Here is a 14,585-nt window from a genome sequence, read left to right on the forward strand (position 1 = left end):
CAAAAAGCCTGTTTCCATGCTGCATCACAAAAAAAAAAAAACAACTTCCCCCCCCCCAATCAACTCCATCTATACTTCACACTGAATGCTGGAGTAACTCAGCGGAACAGGCAGCATCTCTGGATAGATAGAATGGGTGGCGTTTCGGGTCGAGACCCATCGTCAGTCTGAAGAAGTGTATGTATATGTATATCGGTCTGAAGAAGGGTCTTGACCCCAAACGTCACCCATTCCTTCTATCCAGAGATGCTGCCTGTCCCACTGAATTACTCAAGCATTTTGTATCTACCTTCGGTGTAAACCAGCATCTTTAGTTCCTTCCTGCACATATACTTCTCACTACCTTGGGAAAGCAGCCAATGTAAACAAGGACCATTCACAAGGGTAATTAGAGAAGTGCAATAAAATACTGGCCTTGCCATGAACACCCCAATAACCAACATAAATGTTTAGAAAAAGGATCTAAAAAGGCAAAAGTAGCCATTGATTAGGAAAATGAGTACACAAGCATTGTCTGGAAATTTCAATCAACATTTCATTATTGAGAAATACACATGTATTTTGAAGAAATTTGGAACATTCTTCTACAAACAACAACTGATGCTAGATCAACCGAGACTTTCACATTTCTATTCTATTCTTTTAAATTTCCTCAAACACAAATATGCAGTCAAGACAGAACTAATAACAGAACATTCTTTATTGAGCACAGCCATTCTCAAACTAAACTGCAGTGCCTGATACATGATATGACGAAGTGGTGCAATTTTTAAAAGGTACGCCCTCATTCATATGTATATCACATAGACTCTCCTTTAAAAAATAACAAATCTATGCAAACTATGAATTATCTTCATTACATTACACTATCAGATAATTACTAACAGTTGTGAAATTATACGTATTACAGATGCAAGTTTATCCAAATACTTTTTCTCATTCTTTCAGTCTTCAGTCCTGTATTAACATAATTGTATCCATGGAGACAGAAGGGACTGTAAATGTTGGAATCTTGAGCAAGAAAAAAGACAAATTGCTGAGGAACTCAGGAGGTCAGGCAGCTTCTGTTGAGGGAATTGGACAGACGACCTTTCAGGTCAGGACCCTACCTCAGATGTAATTCTATCTAACATATGATGAGCGTTTGAAAGCACTGGGCCTGTACTCGCTGGAGTCTAGAAGGATGAGAAGTCTAGTAGTGACTCTTACTAGTGAGTTTGTGGAAGCGGTCTCAGACATCATTGCAACAATAGCCGATAACATCGTCCCCACGGTAAGGGTTAGCATCTTTCCTAATCAAAATCCCTGGGTGGACAGGTCCATTCGTGTTGCCTTGAATGCTCACACCACTGCTTATAACTCGGGCCTGGCATCCGGAAATATGGACGTCTACAAGGTAAAGTCCTACCGACTGTGAAGGGCGGTGAAGGATGCAAAAAGGAGGTACAAGGACAAGATGGAGTCACAGATGGAGCAGCCAGACACCAGAAGCCTTTGGCAGGGGCTACGGACTATAACTAACTACTGGAGCAGCCCCCCCCCTCAACCGGAAGTGCCGGCACCTCCCTAGATGATGACCTGAACTCTTTCTATGCACGATTCGAGACAGGCAACATCACCCAGGATTACCAGCTAACGACAACACAGCCCACGTGCTGGCTAGCGAGGCTGGAGGGAGGTCCTCCACTGGGGATGTGCACACATTGTCGTTGTCCGAGCACGACGTGAGGAGGGCTTTGATACGTGTGAACATGAGGAAAGCTGGAGGCCCAGATGGCATATTTGGGTGAGTACTTAAGTCTTGTGCTACTCAGCTAGCTCCAGTGCTCACTACAATATTCAACCTCTCCCTGGCCAAGTCCGTGGTCCCTGTCTGCTTCAAAAGGTCCATCATTGTACCTGTACCAAAGAATGCCTCTCCAGCTTGTTTGAATGAATATAGACCGGTGGCCCTCACCTCGGTGGTCATGAAATGCTTCGAGAGGCTGGTCAAGAACCACATCTGTGCCTTCCTCCCTCGCAACATGGACCCGCTACAGTTCGCATACCGTCCGAACAGATCCACGGACAATGCGGTCTCCCAGGTTCTGCACACCACTATCTCTCGCCTTGACAGCCAGAAGGGGGGCTATGTAAGGATGCTGTTCATTGACTTCAGTTCAGTTCAGCCTTCAACACGATAGTCCCCACCAGACTTGCTGAGAAGCTGCTGGAATTGGGGCTCTGTGTGCCTGGGCCCTGGACTTTCTCACCGCCAGGCCCCAGGTAGTCAAGATGGGAGGAAATACATCGAAGACCCTCACCCTGAGCACAGGATCCCCCAGGGTTGCGTCCTCAGCCCCCTACTGTACTCCCTGTACACACATGACTGTGTGACTAGGAACAACGCCAACTCTATAATCAAGTTTGCTGATGACACTGTGGTGGTGGGCCTGATCACCGAAAATAATGAGAAGGCCTACCCGGAAGAGGTGGCTGATCTGACACTCTGGTGTCAGGACAACAGCCTCCTCTTGAATGTCAAAAAAACTAAGGAGCTGATCGTGGACTTTAGGAAGGCACAACATCCGAGGACGTACACTCCGCTGAAGATAAATGGGGATACCGTGGATAGGGTGAGCTGCTTTAAATACCTGGGAGTCCACATCTCAGAGGATCTGACATGGACATCACACGCTGACACACTGGTGAGTAAGGCAAGGCAGCACCTTTACCACCTCGGGCAGCTGAGGAAATTCAGAGTCTCTTTGAGGATCCTCCAGTGCTTCTACTCAGCGGCTGTAGAAAGCATCTTGTCTGCAAACATCACAAACTGGTTTGGGAACAGCTCTGCCTAGGACAGGAAGGATCTGCAGAGAGTAATGCGTTCAGCCCCCTCCCCTTGCCTGTGTCCACCTATTCCCTGCCATGCTTTGTACTGCCTCTGCCCTCTGCCAGATTTTATCTCCCCTCCGCCCCCTTACAATCAGTCTGAAGAAGGGTACCAACACGAAATGTCACCTATCCATGTTCTCCAGAGATGTTCTGCCTGACCTGCCGAGTTACTCCGGCACTTTTGTGTTCTTTCACTTTCAGTTCTGTATGCTGGGGCTTGAGGACTTGTCATCCACTGATTGCCTTGGGCTTGATTTTCCATTGTTCAGCTCTTTGCAGAAACTACTAGGTTTTATGTAATATATAATTGGGCCCACACTCCATGTCAGACATCCAGCAGTCAAATTCATGCACTATTGGAGAGTGTCTTGGCTCATACCCACAGAATGTGGTGGAAATATTTATATATGTAGCACCAGAGACCAACATGCCATGGTACCTATGTGCATACGGCCTACAGCAGTGGAGGGCACTATCGGCCACGCTTGGCTAGGCTGACCCTGCAACGTCGCCAGGACAACAAGCCTTCATGGTCAGGTCAAGAACCCTGCACTTACACAAATGGGACTTGAAACTGGTGACTCAGTATAATGTGCAGGAAGGCACAGCAGATGCTGGTTCAAACTGAAGATAGACACAAAAAGCTGGAGTAAGTCAGCGGGTCAGACACGCATTTAGGGAGAAAAGGAATAGGTGACATTTTGGGTCGTGACCATTCTTCAGACCCCGTGTACTGTCTCAGTGTACTACTGCTATACACTTGTACTGTATCTAAGATGCTTTCCTAGGATGTATCAAGTGCTTATGTATAGTGATACTTGTACTGAACACATACAAAAATAAATGTCACTGTACTCTGGTACATGTGATAAATAAAATACCATTGATAAAGTAGCATTAATTTCTGGTTTCCTTAATCAATAGATGTCATCTTTAGACTGAGAGACCGGCGAGAGGGCGACTACAGATATAGAAGGGTAAAGTGTGAGAACGACAGATCAAAGCAGATGATGTTCAAGGAAATGTAGAATGGTTCATTGTTCAGTCATTGGTAGAATAGTTAATTGATCAGTCTGAAGAAGGGTCTCGACCTGAAACGTCACCCATTCCTTCTCTCCACAGATGTTGCCTGTCCCGCTGAGTTACTCCAGCATTTTGTGTCTACCTTTGATTTAAACCAGCATCTGCAGTTCTTTCCTACACATGGTTCATTGTTAGCTGAGGGGAAGGTGACATCGTGGCATACATTCAGTAACATTAATCAGGAGAACACACTTGTAACGTTCCCCCCCCCTATACATGGTGACTCTTTATGTATGGTAGGCAAAATAAAGAATTTCACTGCAATAATAAAGTATCGTTCATTAATTACATGTTGTTTGTTGGGCCGGGTCAACTCACGGACTTACTGCCACAACTCGGAACTTTCAGCCATTTTCTCTCCCCGAGTAAACGCGGCATCTAAATTTTTGTTTTTTTAGTTTAGTTTTGAGATACAGCGAGGAAACAGGCCTTTCGTCCCACCGAGTCCATGCCGCCCGGCAATTACTCCCTACACGAGCACTATCCAACTGACCAGGGGCCATTTACAATTTGACCATGCCAATTAACCTTCAAAACTTGTTCATGAAGGAACTGCAGATGCTGGAAAATCGAAGGTACACAAAAATGCTGGAGAAACTCAGCGGGTGCAGCAGCATCTATGGAGCGAAGGAAATAGGTAACGTTTCGGGCCAAAACCCTTCCAGGGTTTTGGCCCGAAACGTTACCTATTTCCTGCGCACCATAGATGCTGCTGCACCCGCTGAGTTTCTCCAACATTTTTGTGAACCTTCAAACCTGCACGTCTTTGGAGTGTGGGAGGAAACCGGGGCACCTGGAGAAAACCCACGCAGGTCACTGGTAGAATGGACAATCTCCGTACAGACAGCACCCGTAGTCAGGATCGAACCAGGGACTGTGGCGCTGTGAGATCGAGAGCAACTCTACTGCTGCACCACTGTGACGCCCGCAATCTACCGCGAAGAGTTAGGAATAAAAATACCTGCTTCTTTTCCAGTGCCTCGCATTGCTGCATAAGAACCAGGCGTCGATCTGTTGCTATGGCAGGTCTCAAGCTCACCATGTGGCTAGAATCATCCCTGCAGTGCCCCCTGCCTTGGAGGAGCAGGGGGGAGGAGTCCATCACAGCTCCCTGCAAAGTGTGGAAAGATTCAAGCTTGAAAGAGTCATTGGAGTCATAAAGAGTGGAAACAGGCCCATCGTCCCAACTTGCCCACATGCCCCATCTACACAAGTCCCACTTGCCTGCGTTCAGCCCATATCCATCTTAACCTGTCCTATTCATGTACCTGTCTAATTGCTTCTTAAACGTTGCAATGGTTCCTGTCTCAACGACTTCCTCCGGCAGCTCATGCCATACACCCACCACTCTTTGTGTGAGAAAGTTATGGCCCTGTCCCACTGTACGAGTTCATTCAAGAGTTCTCCCGAGTTTGCCCCGATTCGAAAATGGCCGCTCGTAGGTACTCGGGGCTCTCGTGGACATTTTTCAACATGTTGATAAATCTTCACGAGTCTTCCTGAGTTTACCGCGTTTCCCGAGTATCTGCCGTTAGCGTTACGAGCCGCTAAGAGACGTCCCGAGCTCCGACGTACCCGCTACGTATATTCTATGTACTTCCACAAATTTGATTTTTTTAAAAACTCGGGAGAGCTCTTGAATGAGCTCGTACAGTGGGACAGGGCCATTACCCCTCAGGTTGTTATAAAATCTTTTCCTCTTCACCTTAAACCTATGCCTTCTGGTTGCCGATTCCCCTACTCTGGGCAAGAGACTCTGTGCATCTACAAGATTTATTCCTCTCATGATTTTATACATCTCTATAAGATCACCCCTCATCCCCCTGTGCTCCAGGGAATAGGGTCACCCCAAAGCTCAGACCCTTGAGTCCTGACAACATCCTCGTAAGTCTTCTCTTCATTCTCCAGCATCTGCAGTTCCCTCTTTAACACTGTGTACACTCCTCACTTAACAACATCTTTCCTATAACATGGTGCCAAGAGCTGAACACAAAACTCTAAATGTGCTCTCACCAACATCTTATATAACCGCAACATGACCAACCATCTATTCTCTCTACTCTAGCTTGAAGGATTCTGCAAAGCATCCTGTAAATGAAGCATTAAGGCATTCTGTGAATGTTATACCAGCAGGAGGTTTGTGTGAATGAAGATTTTAAAATAGATTTGTGAATTGCAACGTTTCAGGGCACATTATTATGTCTCATCACATGTTCTTTAGCATGAACTGCTCCTAATTCATATTGAGCAGCAGGTAAAACCTCTCGTCCTTTACAATTTTTAAAAGTGTAACTACTGTACTGAGATTAAACTTAAGGGCCTGTCCCACTTAGGTGACTTTTTAGGCAACTACAGGAGACTATGGCCACATGGTCGCCCCATGTTCATGGGTGGTTGCCAGGGTGTCGCCATCATGGTCGCGAGTAATTCCCGCATTCTCGGAACTAGTCGCGGCTTCATTCTGTTTGCCACTAATTTTTCAACATGTTGCAAAAATTAGCAGCGACCAGAATGAAGCTGCCATGGAGAGTGCCGAGAATTCTCGTGCCGTAGTTGCAGTGGTAGTGGGTTGTCAGGAGTTCAAAAGTTGTCATAGGTTGTTGCCCGTGCTGACCGGTGAATTTCATTGGTTCATTGGGAAAAAACCCCATAAACAGTAGTTTTCAGAACCAAGGATATCCGACCGGTTATGTTAATGTCCGCCGAGCTTCTCAGCCGTGTATCTCTGGCTTCTTAGAAGTTGTCTCCACTCGGTCGGTCTCCCCCCCTTCTTTCCCCCACTTCCCCCCTCTTTTAAAGAACTTACGTGACCCTTCCGTACACTGTGCTTTCACCGTCTTAATTACAGCGCCAACCTTCCTGTTCATCGTGGTGTGTGTCTGTATCGCATTGGCTTTGCACCGTGTGAATTTCACTCAGAGAGTGCTCCTCCCTGCTTGCCCTGTCCCCCGCCTGAATAACGGGATGGTAAAGGAAGCGATGGTGTGTGTGTGTGTGTGTGTGTGTGTGGAAGTGTGTGTGTGTGTGTGTGTGTGTGTGTGTGTGTGTGTGTGTGTGTGTGTGTGTGTGTGTGTGTGTGTGTGTGTGTGTGTGTGTGTGTGTGTGTGTTCCATTCTGACAGTCGCCTTAAAAATCGCCTAAGTGGGACAGGCACATAAGGGAAATATTAGAAAATGCAGACAGAGGAGTAGTTAAGTCAATTACTGCTATAGTTGTGTTGATTGGTACCAAGGTTGGTATAATTTGACTGGACAGCAAGCAAAGTAAGCAAGTAAGCAAGTTTATTGGCCAAGTATCACATACAAGGAATTTGCCTTGGTGCTCCGCCCACAAGAAACAACATGATATACAGTGACAGTTACGAATGACTCAGAAAACACTAAACATTAATAATAATAGAACATTAATAGCTTGTCAATAATAACGTTTTTCATTTCATCTTGGTACCAGTGACAAAATAAAATTATTACCCAAACCCAGGTTCTGTGTGGTTCATTGGGTGATTTCTTTTCTTGCTACAGTATTATATTTCAGCCAGATCAAATTATACCATCATCTGCCGAAAATCACTCAATACAGTTTGATCCAACATTAAAGTCCTTTTTCTGGGAGAAGAAAATGTTCTACCTTCCAGTTTACCAGTGTTAAATTGTCTGCTTAACAGCGCTTTTTAGTTTAGTTTAGTTTAGTTTTGTTCAGAGATACAGCGCGGAAACAGGTCCTTCGACCCACCGAATCCTCACCGACCAGCGAACCCGTACACTAACACTATCCTACACTGGGGATCATTTTTACTTTTATACCAAGCCAATTAACCTACAAACCTGTACGTCTTAGGAGGGTGGGAGGAAACCTGAGCACCCGGAGAAAACCCACGCGGTTACAGGGAGAACGTCCGAACTCTGTACAGACAGCACCCGTAGTCAGGATCGAACTCGGGTCTCTGGCGCTGGTAAGGCAGCAACTTTACCGCTGCGCCACCGTGCCACCCACCTTTCTCCAGAAAAGCCACAAAGGCTGTATTATATCTCGCATCTCCACACGAGGGAGAAGTAAATTGTCATTGCTCACAATTCTGTAACATTTCCATGATCCTTAAAGTTGAAGGAATTGGACAATCAATAATCAATTGGACAATCAGGGATCAGTATTGGATAAAATGGCCACATAGTTAAATATCTCATACATAATTTATTCAATCTCAAACAGGATTCAACAGTTCAATAGTGCTTTATTGTCACATGTGCAAAATATTTTGAAATTATTTTCGAGTTGCCAGAATTGGCACCGTTTCCAAAGTTCGCTCTGCGCTCCAGGTCTTATGGAGCGATGCCCGATCCAGGCGAGCCCCTGGATAGTTCAGCCTACTGACGTTCCCCTTAGGATTTAAGAATCAGCTACAAAATGTAAAGCACTGCTTTTTTAAGTGAAAAGAATGGAGAAAGAAAGATAATTACTTTTTTAAAAAATGGGCAAAATAAATTCTGTGCATAAATGTTATTGCTCTATTTTCAACAGCTGCAATTTCGTAATATTTCAACTGGGGGCACTGCTGAACCATTGGCTGTCAGCTTTGCCATATCATTGCAGGAGATCTGTTGAACTGTAGAAGTCAGAAATAAGTTATATTTCCAGTGCCATATACTGGAGCAAATGTAACATATGTAACACAGCTGAACAAACCTATCATTTAGTATTAAAAATAAATACAATAAAATGTAAAATGTAAATGTAAATAATGCTGATTTATACCAAAGGTGGACACAAAATGCTGGAGTAACTCAGCAGGTCAGGCAGCATCTCTGGTGAAAAAGGATGGGTGACGTTTCGTTACTTTATCTTTCTTGGGTTGTCTTCCAGAATATTTGCAGAACCTGTGTCATCCCGTGACATATTTCACATTTTAATCGGTAATGTTCTTCGGACTTAAAAATAAAGTTGTCCCCCGTATGTTATACAGAGGGCCGCACCATAGTGCAGCGGTAGAGTTGCTGCCCTACAGCACAAGAGACCCGGATTTGATCCTGACTACGGGTGCTGTCTGTATGTAGTTTGCACGTTGTCTCTGTGACCGCGTGGGTTTTCTCCAGGTGCTCCTGTTTCCTCCAACACTCCAAAGACGTGCATGTTTGTAGGTTAATTGGCTTCGGTAAAATTGTAAATCAGAATCGGAATCAGAATCACACTTTATCCACCAAGTATGTTTTGCAACATACAAGGAATTTCATTGGCCAGGTCAGTCATACAATTAAAAGCAACAGATCACTCAAAAACACATTTTAACATGAACATCTACCACAGTGACTCCCACACATTCCTCACTGTGATGGAAGGCGAAATTAAGTTCAAGTCTCTTCCTTTTGTTCTTCCTTGGTCGTGGGCCTCGAGCCCCCGTTGACGGGATAATCTTGACTCCCGTAGCCGGCGACGTTTGGACCCTCCGTATCGAGGCGATCAAGCTCCTGCATCAGGGGGATGTCAGTCTCCCCGATGCGCCGGGTGATCGAACCTCGTGTCGGGGCTGGTCGAACCTTCCTCGACGTTGGAATTCCCGACTAGCCTCTCCCGAGACTGTGAGCCCTTGATGGTGATTCCGCCATGGTCGCGGTGGGAGCGATCCCAGGCAAGGGGTCAGCGCTGATGTTAAGTCCACGCCCCGCGGTGGGGCTCACGACAGTTCGAGGTGGCTTCCATCTCCATCGATGGTAGGCCGCAGAGCCCGGAGAATGTGATCCGAAAATTAATCACATCTCCGGGAAGGTAAGAGCTTGAAAAAAATATTTCCCCCCGATCCCCTCCCCTCTTCCCCACATAAAACAAACCGAAGACCATTAAAACAAACTTTTAACACACTAAAAAATAACAAATTGTCCCGAGTATGTCGGATAGTGCTAGTGTATGGGGTGATCATTGGTCGGCACGGACTCGGCAGGATGCAGGGCCTGTTTCCATGCTGTATCTCTAAATTAAAACTAAATTAAACTAAGATCAAAAGAGATCTACTATCTTCCAACAAAATAAGTGAGGCCAGCCAGGCTGAATTAGCTAACTTTTACGTTTTAAAGAGTTATTTAAATTTGCACTGTAACTAATAATACAGCTAAAGTTCCCAATGGACAGATTGAAGTGAAAATCCACAAAATTATTTCTGGGATAACAGGTTTGCTACATGAGCAGAGATTAAGCAAGTGGCATGATGTAGATGATCTCATTTAAATGTACTAAATGCTTAAGGTATCTGATAGGATGCTACGAAATTAATGTTTCTGAGTCTATGCGCGATGATGTTGCTGCAAGCAAGATTTTTCATTGTGTCTGCACTTCACCGTACTTGTGCATATGGCAATTAACGTGACTTAACTTGACTGGGTCTCCACGAACCAAAAAAAGGTTGGTCAATCTTTTACTTTGCACAGTTACTGTTATAATGTTTTGAAAATTTGTCAATCTCAATCAACTGAGATTTTTTTGCTGTTGATTTAGCCACCCAGTTTGAAATCTCAACAAGGTTTGACACAGTCAAAACCTTTTAGTATACCTACCTCAAAGTTCGAATTAGGTAAAAAACAGAAATTAAATTAATTGCATGCACCGATCTTCAGCTTGCTATTTGATCGCTCTTGTGCTCCAACTGTTGCTACATAAAAAGGAAAGAGCTAGATGATTTGTTCAAGAGGTTGATACTATGGTTGACAGACATTTTATGCTTTTATCACATCATAACATTTTCAATTAGCTAAAAAAAACATTAATAAAATGGTTAACTAATGCAGAATAGTGTTTCTTTGCCATATTTTATTAATGATCTCAGTGCAATTATTTATTGACCGAGGATGCACTTACTTAAATGAATACCTTTATGGAAACTGCATTTTAACTGTTAATAATAAAATTGTTCCAGATTCCCACTCTTAACTTCATTAAGGAATACTATCTAATAGGAATTTAATAGAAATATAATTTTTTTTTTGCTCTTAAAAAAGACACAAAGTGCTGGAGTCAGGCAGCATCTTTGGAGAATATGGACAGGTGGCGTTTCGAGATGGGATCCTGCTTCAGGTTGATTGTGGTGGTAGACAGGGTGCGGGGGGGGGGTGGACAAGGGGAGAAAGCTGGCAGACAGGTAGGGGCAGGACAAAGCCTGGCGAGTGATAGGTGGTTGCAAGTAAGCGGGGGGGGGGGGGGGGGGGGGGGAGGTTTAATAGACAGATGGTTGGACGAAGACCAGAGATTAAAAAAACCCGAGATAAGGATAAAAGAAGTGCAAACTGTGAAGCCAGAGGAAGGAATATAGTGGGAAAGGGAGGAGGAGGGGAGAATGCATGGGAGTCCAGGTGGGATACAGGAAAAGGGGGGGCGAGGGTAAGGTTGTAGGTTAGTTACTTTAAATTGTAGTCCAATATTAATACCATTATGTTGTAAGCTACCAGATGTTTTATGCTGCCCAGTTTCACCCTGTCCCACCGAAGATGATCTTACATTTGCAAGGAAGATCTTACATTTGTGTTGTACAAACACATTTTAGAACATACTAAATTTCAGTCAATCCAATCAAAATGTTCTTTTAATGCCCAAAGCATAAATTAACCTCAGAATTCCACTCCTTCCTGTTTACATGAACGAAGATTCAGGCCCTTCTCACTCAAAATTTTAAATTCCTTTCAGATTTTGTTAATGGCATAGATTTTTTGCCATAGTTACTTGTGGATGTGGTATGTAAACCTGTACTCCATAAATCTGAACACGTCCTTGCAAGACAATGCAAAAGGGCCTCCGGAAATTTTCATTGCTGCATGGATATTGAAATTTGATTTCAGTCTGATGAACTATTTGGCACGGACAAAATTCTAGGAACTATAAGGGTGGGTGCCAGCACATGAGATCAGTGGATGTCTTTCTTCAGTGCTATAATATTCTAATACAACATGCTGAAATATAAAACTTCTATTGCAAAATTAACATTTGTTTTCATCTTAACAATGCACCACTTTAGAACGGTTCCAAATGTCAACCAGCAGTTCAGCACACGTCAGCGGATAAAAATGGTAGTTTAGGCTCTAAATGCCATAAGAATGACAAATAGACAATAGACAATAGACAATAGGTGCAGGACTAGGCCATTCGGCCCTTCGAGCCAGCACCGCCATTCAATGTGATCATGGCAGATCATCCCCAATCAGTACCCCATTCCTGCCTTCTCCCCATATCCCCTGACTCCACTATTTTTAAGATCCCTATCTAGCTCTCTCTTGAAAGCATCCAGAGAACCTGCCTCCACCACCCACTGAGGCAGAGAATTCCACAGGCTCACATGATCACATTGAATGGTGGTGCTGGCTCGAAGGGCCAAAAGGCCTACTCCTGCACCTATTGTCTATTGTCTATTGACTATCCCAACATTTAAGAAACAGTTAGATACCTACATGGATAGGACAGGTTTGGAGGGATATGGACCAAACGCAGGCTGGTGGGACTAGTGTAGCTGGGACATGTTGGCCGCTGTGGGCAAGTTAGGCCAAAGGGCCTGTTTCCACGCTGTATCACTCTTTGACTCTATGACTCTGTGTTAATGAATGCATGATTCACCTGGTCTGTCCCCTGAACTTCAAGGCCCAATTTCCTGATGGGCAAGACTTCCACTGGCAATGGGCAAAATGTCATTTAAACAGGAGAAAAAATTATTTTTAACGCACTTTAATGGATATAAAATGGGTCCAAACCATAGAGACATACTGTTGGATTTTACAATTTGTTAGCAAACAAAGCAAGGATTTCCCACCAAGTTGCATGATTAGAAAAGCATGATTTTAACATTCTTAAATCTAGAGTTCATAAATCAGTTATGAAATAAGACAGCATTTGTTTTCTAATTATACTTGTTGAATTGTGTTAGCATGGTTTTACTGACAGAAATTGCACCTTAGTTTAGTGTAGTTTTGTTTAGTTAGAGATACAGTGCAGAAACAGTCCCTTTGGCCCATCAAATCCATACTGACCAGCGATCCCCACACATTGACGCTATCCTACACTAGGGCCAATTTTTACATTTAACCAATTAACCTACAAACCTGTACATCTTTGGAGCGTGGAACGTTCTTGGAGAAAATCCACACAGGTCACGGGGAGAACGTACAACTCTGTACAGACAGCACCCTTAGTCAGGATCGAACCCAGGGCTCTGGCGCAGTAAGTGCTGTAAGGCAGCAACTCTATTACTGTGCCACGGTGCCGCCCGACAGTACCTCTGTACTTTAATGTTATATGGGGTGCTGTTAATTTCTGGATTTCTACTGATACTGTGGATTGTACCATGTGCCCCAAGTTTAAAGTTTATTTATAACTTAAAATGGATTTTATTCTTGTACAAATATGTGTCAGGTTGAACTATAAGTCAGTGAAGAATCACAAGATATTCAATGCTGATAGACTGGTATTGACATCAATCTACTTTAGCACACATGATAGACACAAAATGCTGGAGTAACTCAGCGGGACGGGAAGAATCTCTCGAAAGAAGGAATGAGTGACATTTCGGCTCAAGTCCCCTCTTCAGAATACATCAGTTGAGTGGGAGACAAGGAGTTAAGGAAGTGCAAGGTGTGAAAACAAGACATCAAAGGGGATGAAGCTCAAGGAAAATGTTAAATAGATCATTGTTATCGAGGAGAAAGTGACAACGAAGCAAACAGAGATAAAATGTAATCAGGGGGACAGTCAGACTGGTCGAAGAACTAGGAAAGGGGGAGGGATGGAGAGAGGGAAAGCAAGGGTTACTTGAAGTTAGAGAAGTCAATATTCATACCGCTTGGTTTAATAGCACACAATTTTATCAGAACAAGCAGATGGCATCAAGATTCCAGCTGAATCTAAACTTTTGCACATTAGATTCAATTATGTTTTATTCAACTGATTTGGTCTTGTTAATTTTTAGGATCATTATGGCCCTACTACAGTGGAGACCTTATTCCAGAAATATAATCTGGAAACAGTGATCATTGGCACCATGGCTTTTGTCTACTAATAATTAAGTAATGTCCTTACACTAAGAATAGTTATCACAAATTCTGAAACAATGGGGTTTCTGATGTTCAGTTTAGTTTAGCTTCGATATACAGCGATGAAACAGGCCCTTCGGCCCACCGAGACTGTGCCAACCAGCGATCCCTGCACACTAGCACTATCCTACACACCAGTGACAATTTACAAATTTTACCGAAGCCAATGAATCTACAAACGTGTGAGAGGAAACTCGGAACTCCCAGTGAAAACGCACGCGGTCACAGGGAGAACTTAAGGGGCTGTCCCACTGCGGCAACCTAACCTGCGAGTTTAGAAGAGTTTGCCCTCGACTCAAACTCGCAGCATGGTCCTAGGAGGTCCTATGAGGTCACTGGAACTCTCCTTCATGCACAAGGGAAGTTCCCACATACTCACGGCCTCAGTTTGGTCGAGGAAACATTTTCAGCATGAAAGTGGGACAGGCCCTTTACTCCATCACTTTGTTTCTGCAATTAAACCGAATATTGGTGCAACCTATGAAGGGTTGCTGATTTAACAAATCACGTATTGCACGCGTGTCCAAAATTCGCATTTCCTATCCCTGGATATTTAACACAGAAACAATTCAG

At 44.0% G+C, this 14,585-nt stretch overlaps 1 protein-coding gene across 1 annotated transcript in view; it reads right to left on the minus strand.

Annotated features, from left to right (window-relative positions):
• usp36 (ubiquitin specific peptidase 36) overlaps window positions 1-5,172 on the minus strand; it is a 76,482-nt gene extending 71,310 nt beyond the window's left edge. The window contains exon 1 of the mRNA XM_055653883.1: window positions 4,919-5,172. The gene's annotated coding sequence lies outside the window, so the exon portion shown is untranslated. The remainder of the gene's footprint in view (window positions 1-4,918) is intronic.
• Between the last annotated feature and the right edge of the window lie 9,413 nt (window positions 5,173-14,585).

Source organism: Leucoraja erinacea, chromosome 23 (assembly GCF_028641065.1).
Source record: "Leucoraja erinacea ecotype New England chromosome 23, Leri_hhj_1, whole genome shotgun sequence".
Lineage (NCBI taxonomy): Eukaryota > Metazoa > Chordata > Chondrichthyes > Rajiformes > Rajidae > Leucoraja > Leucoraja erinaceus.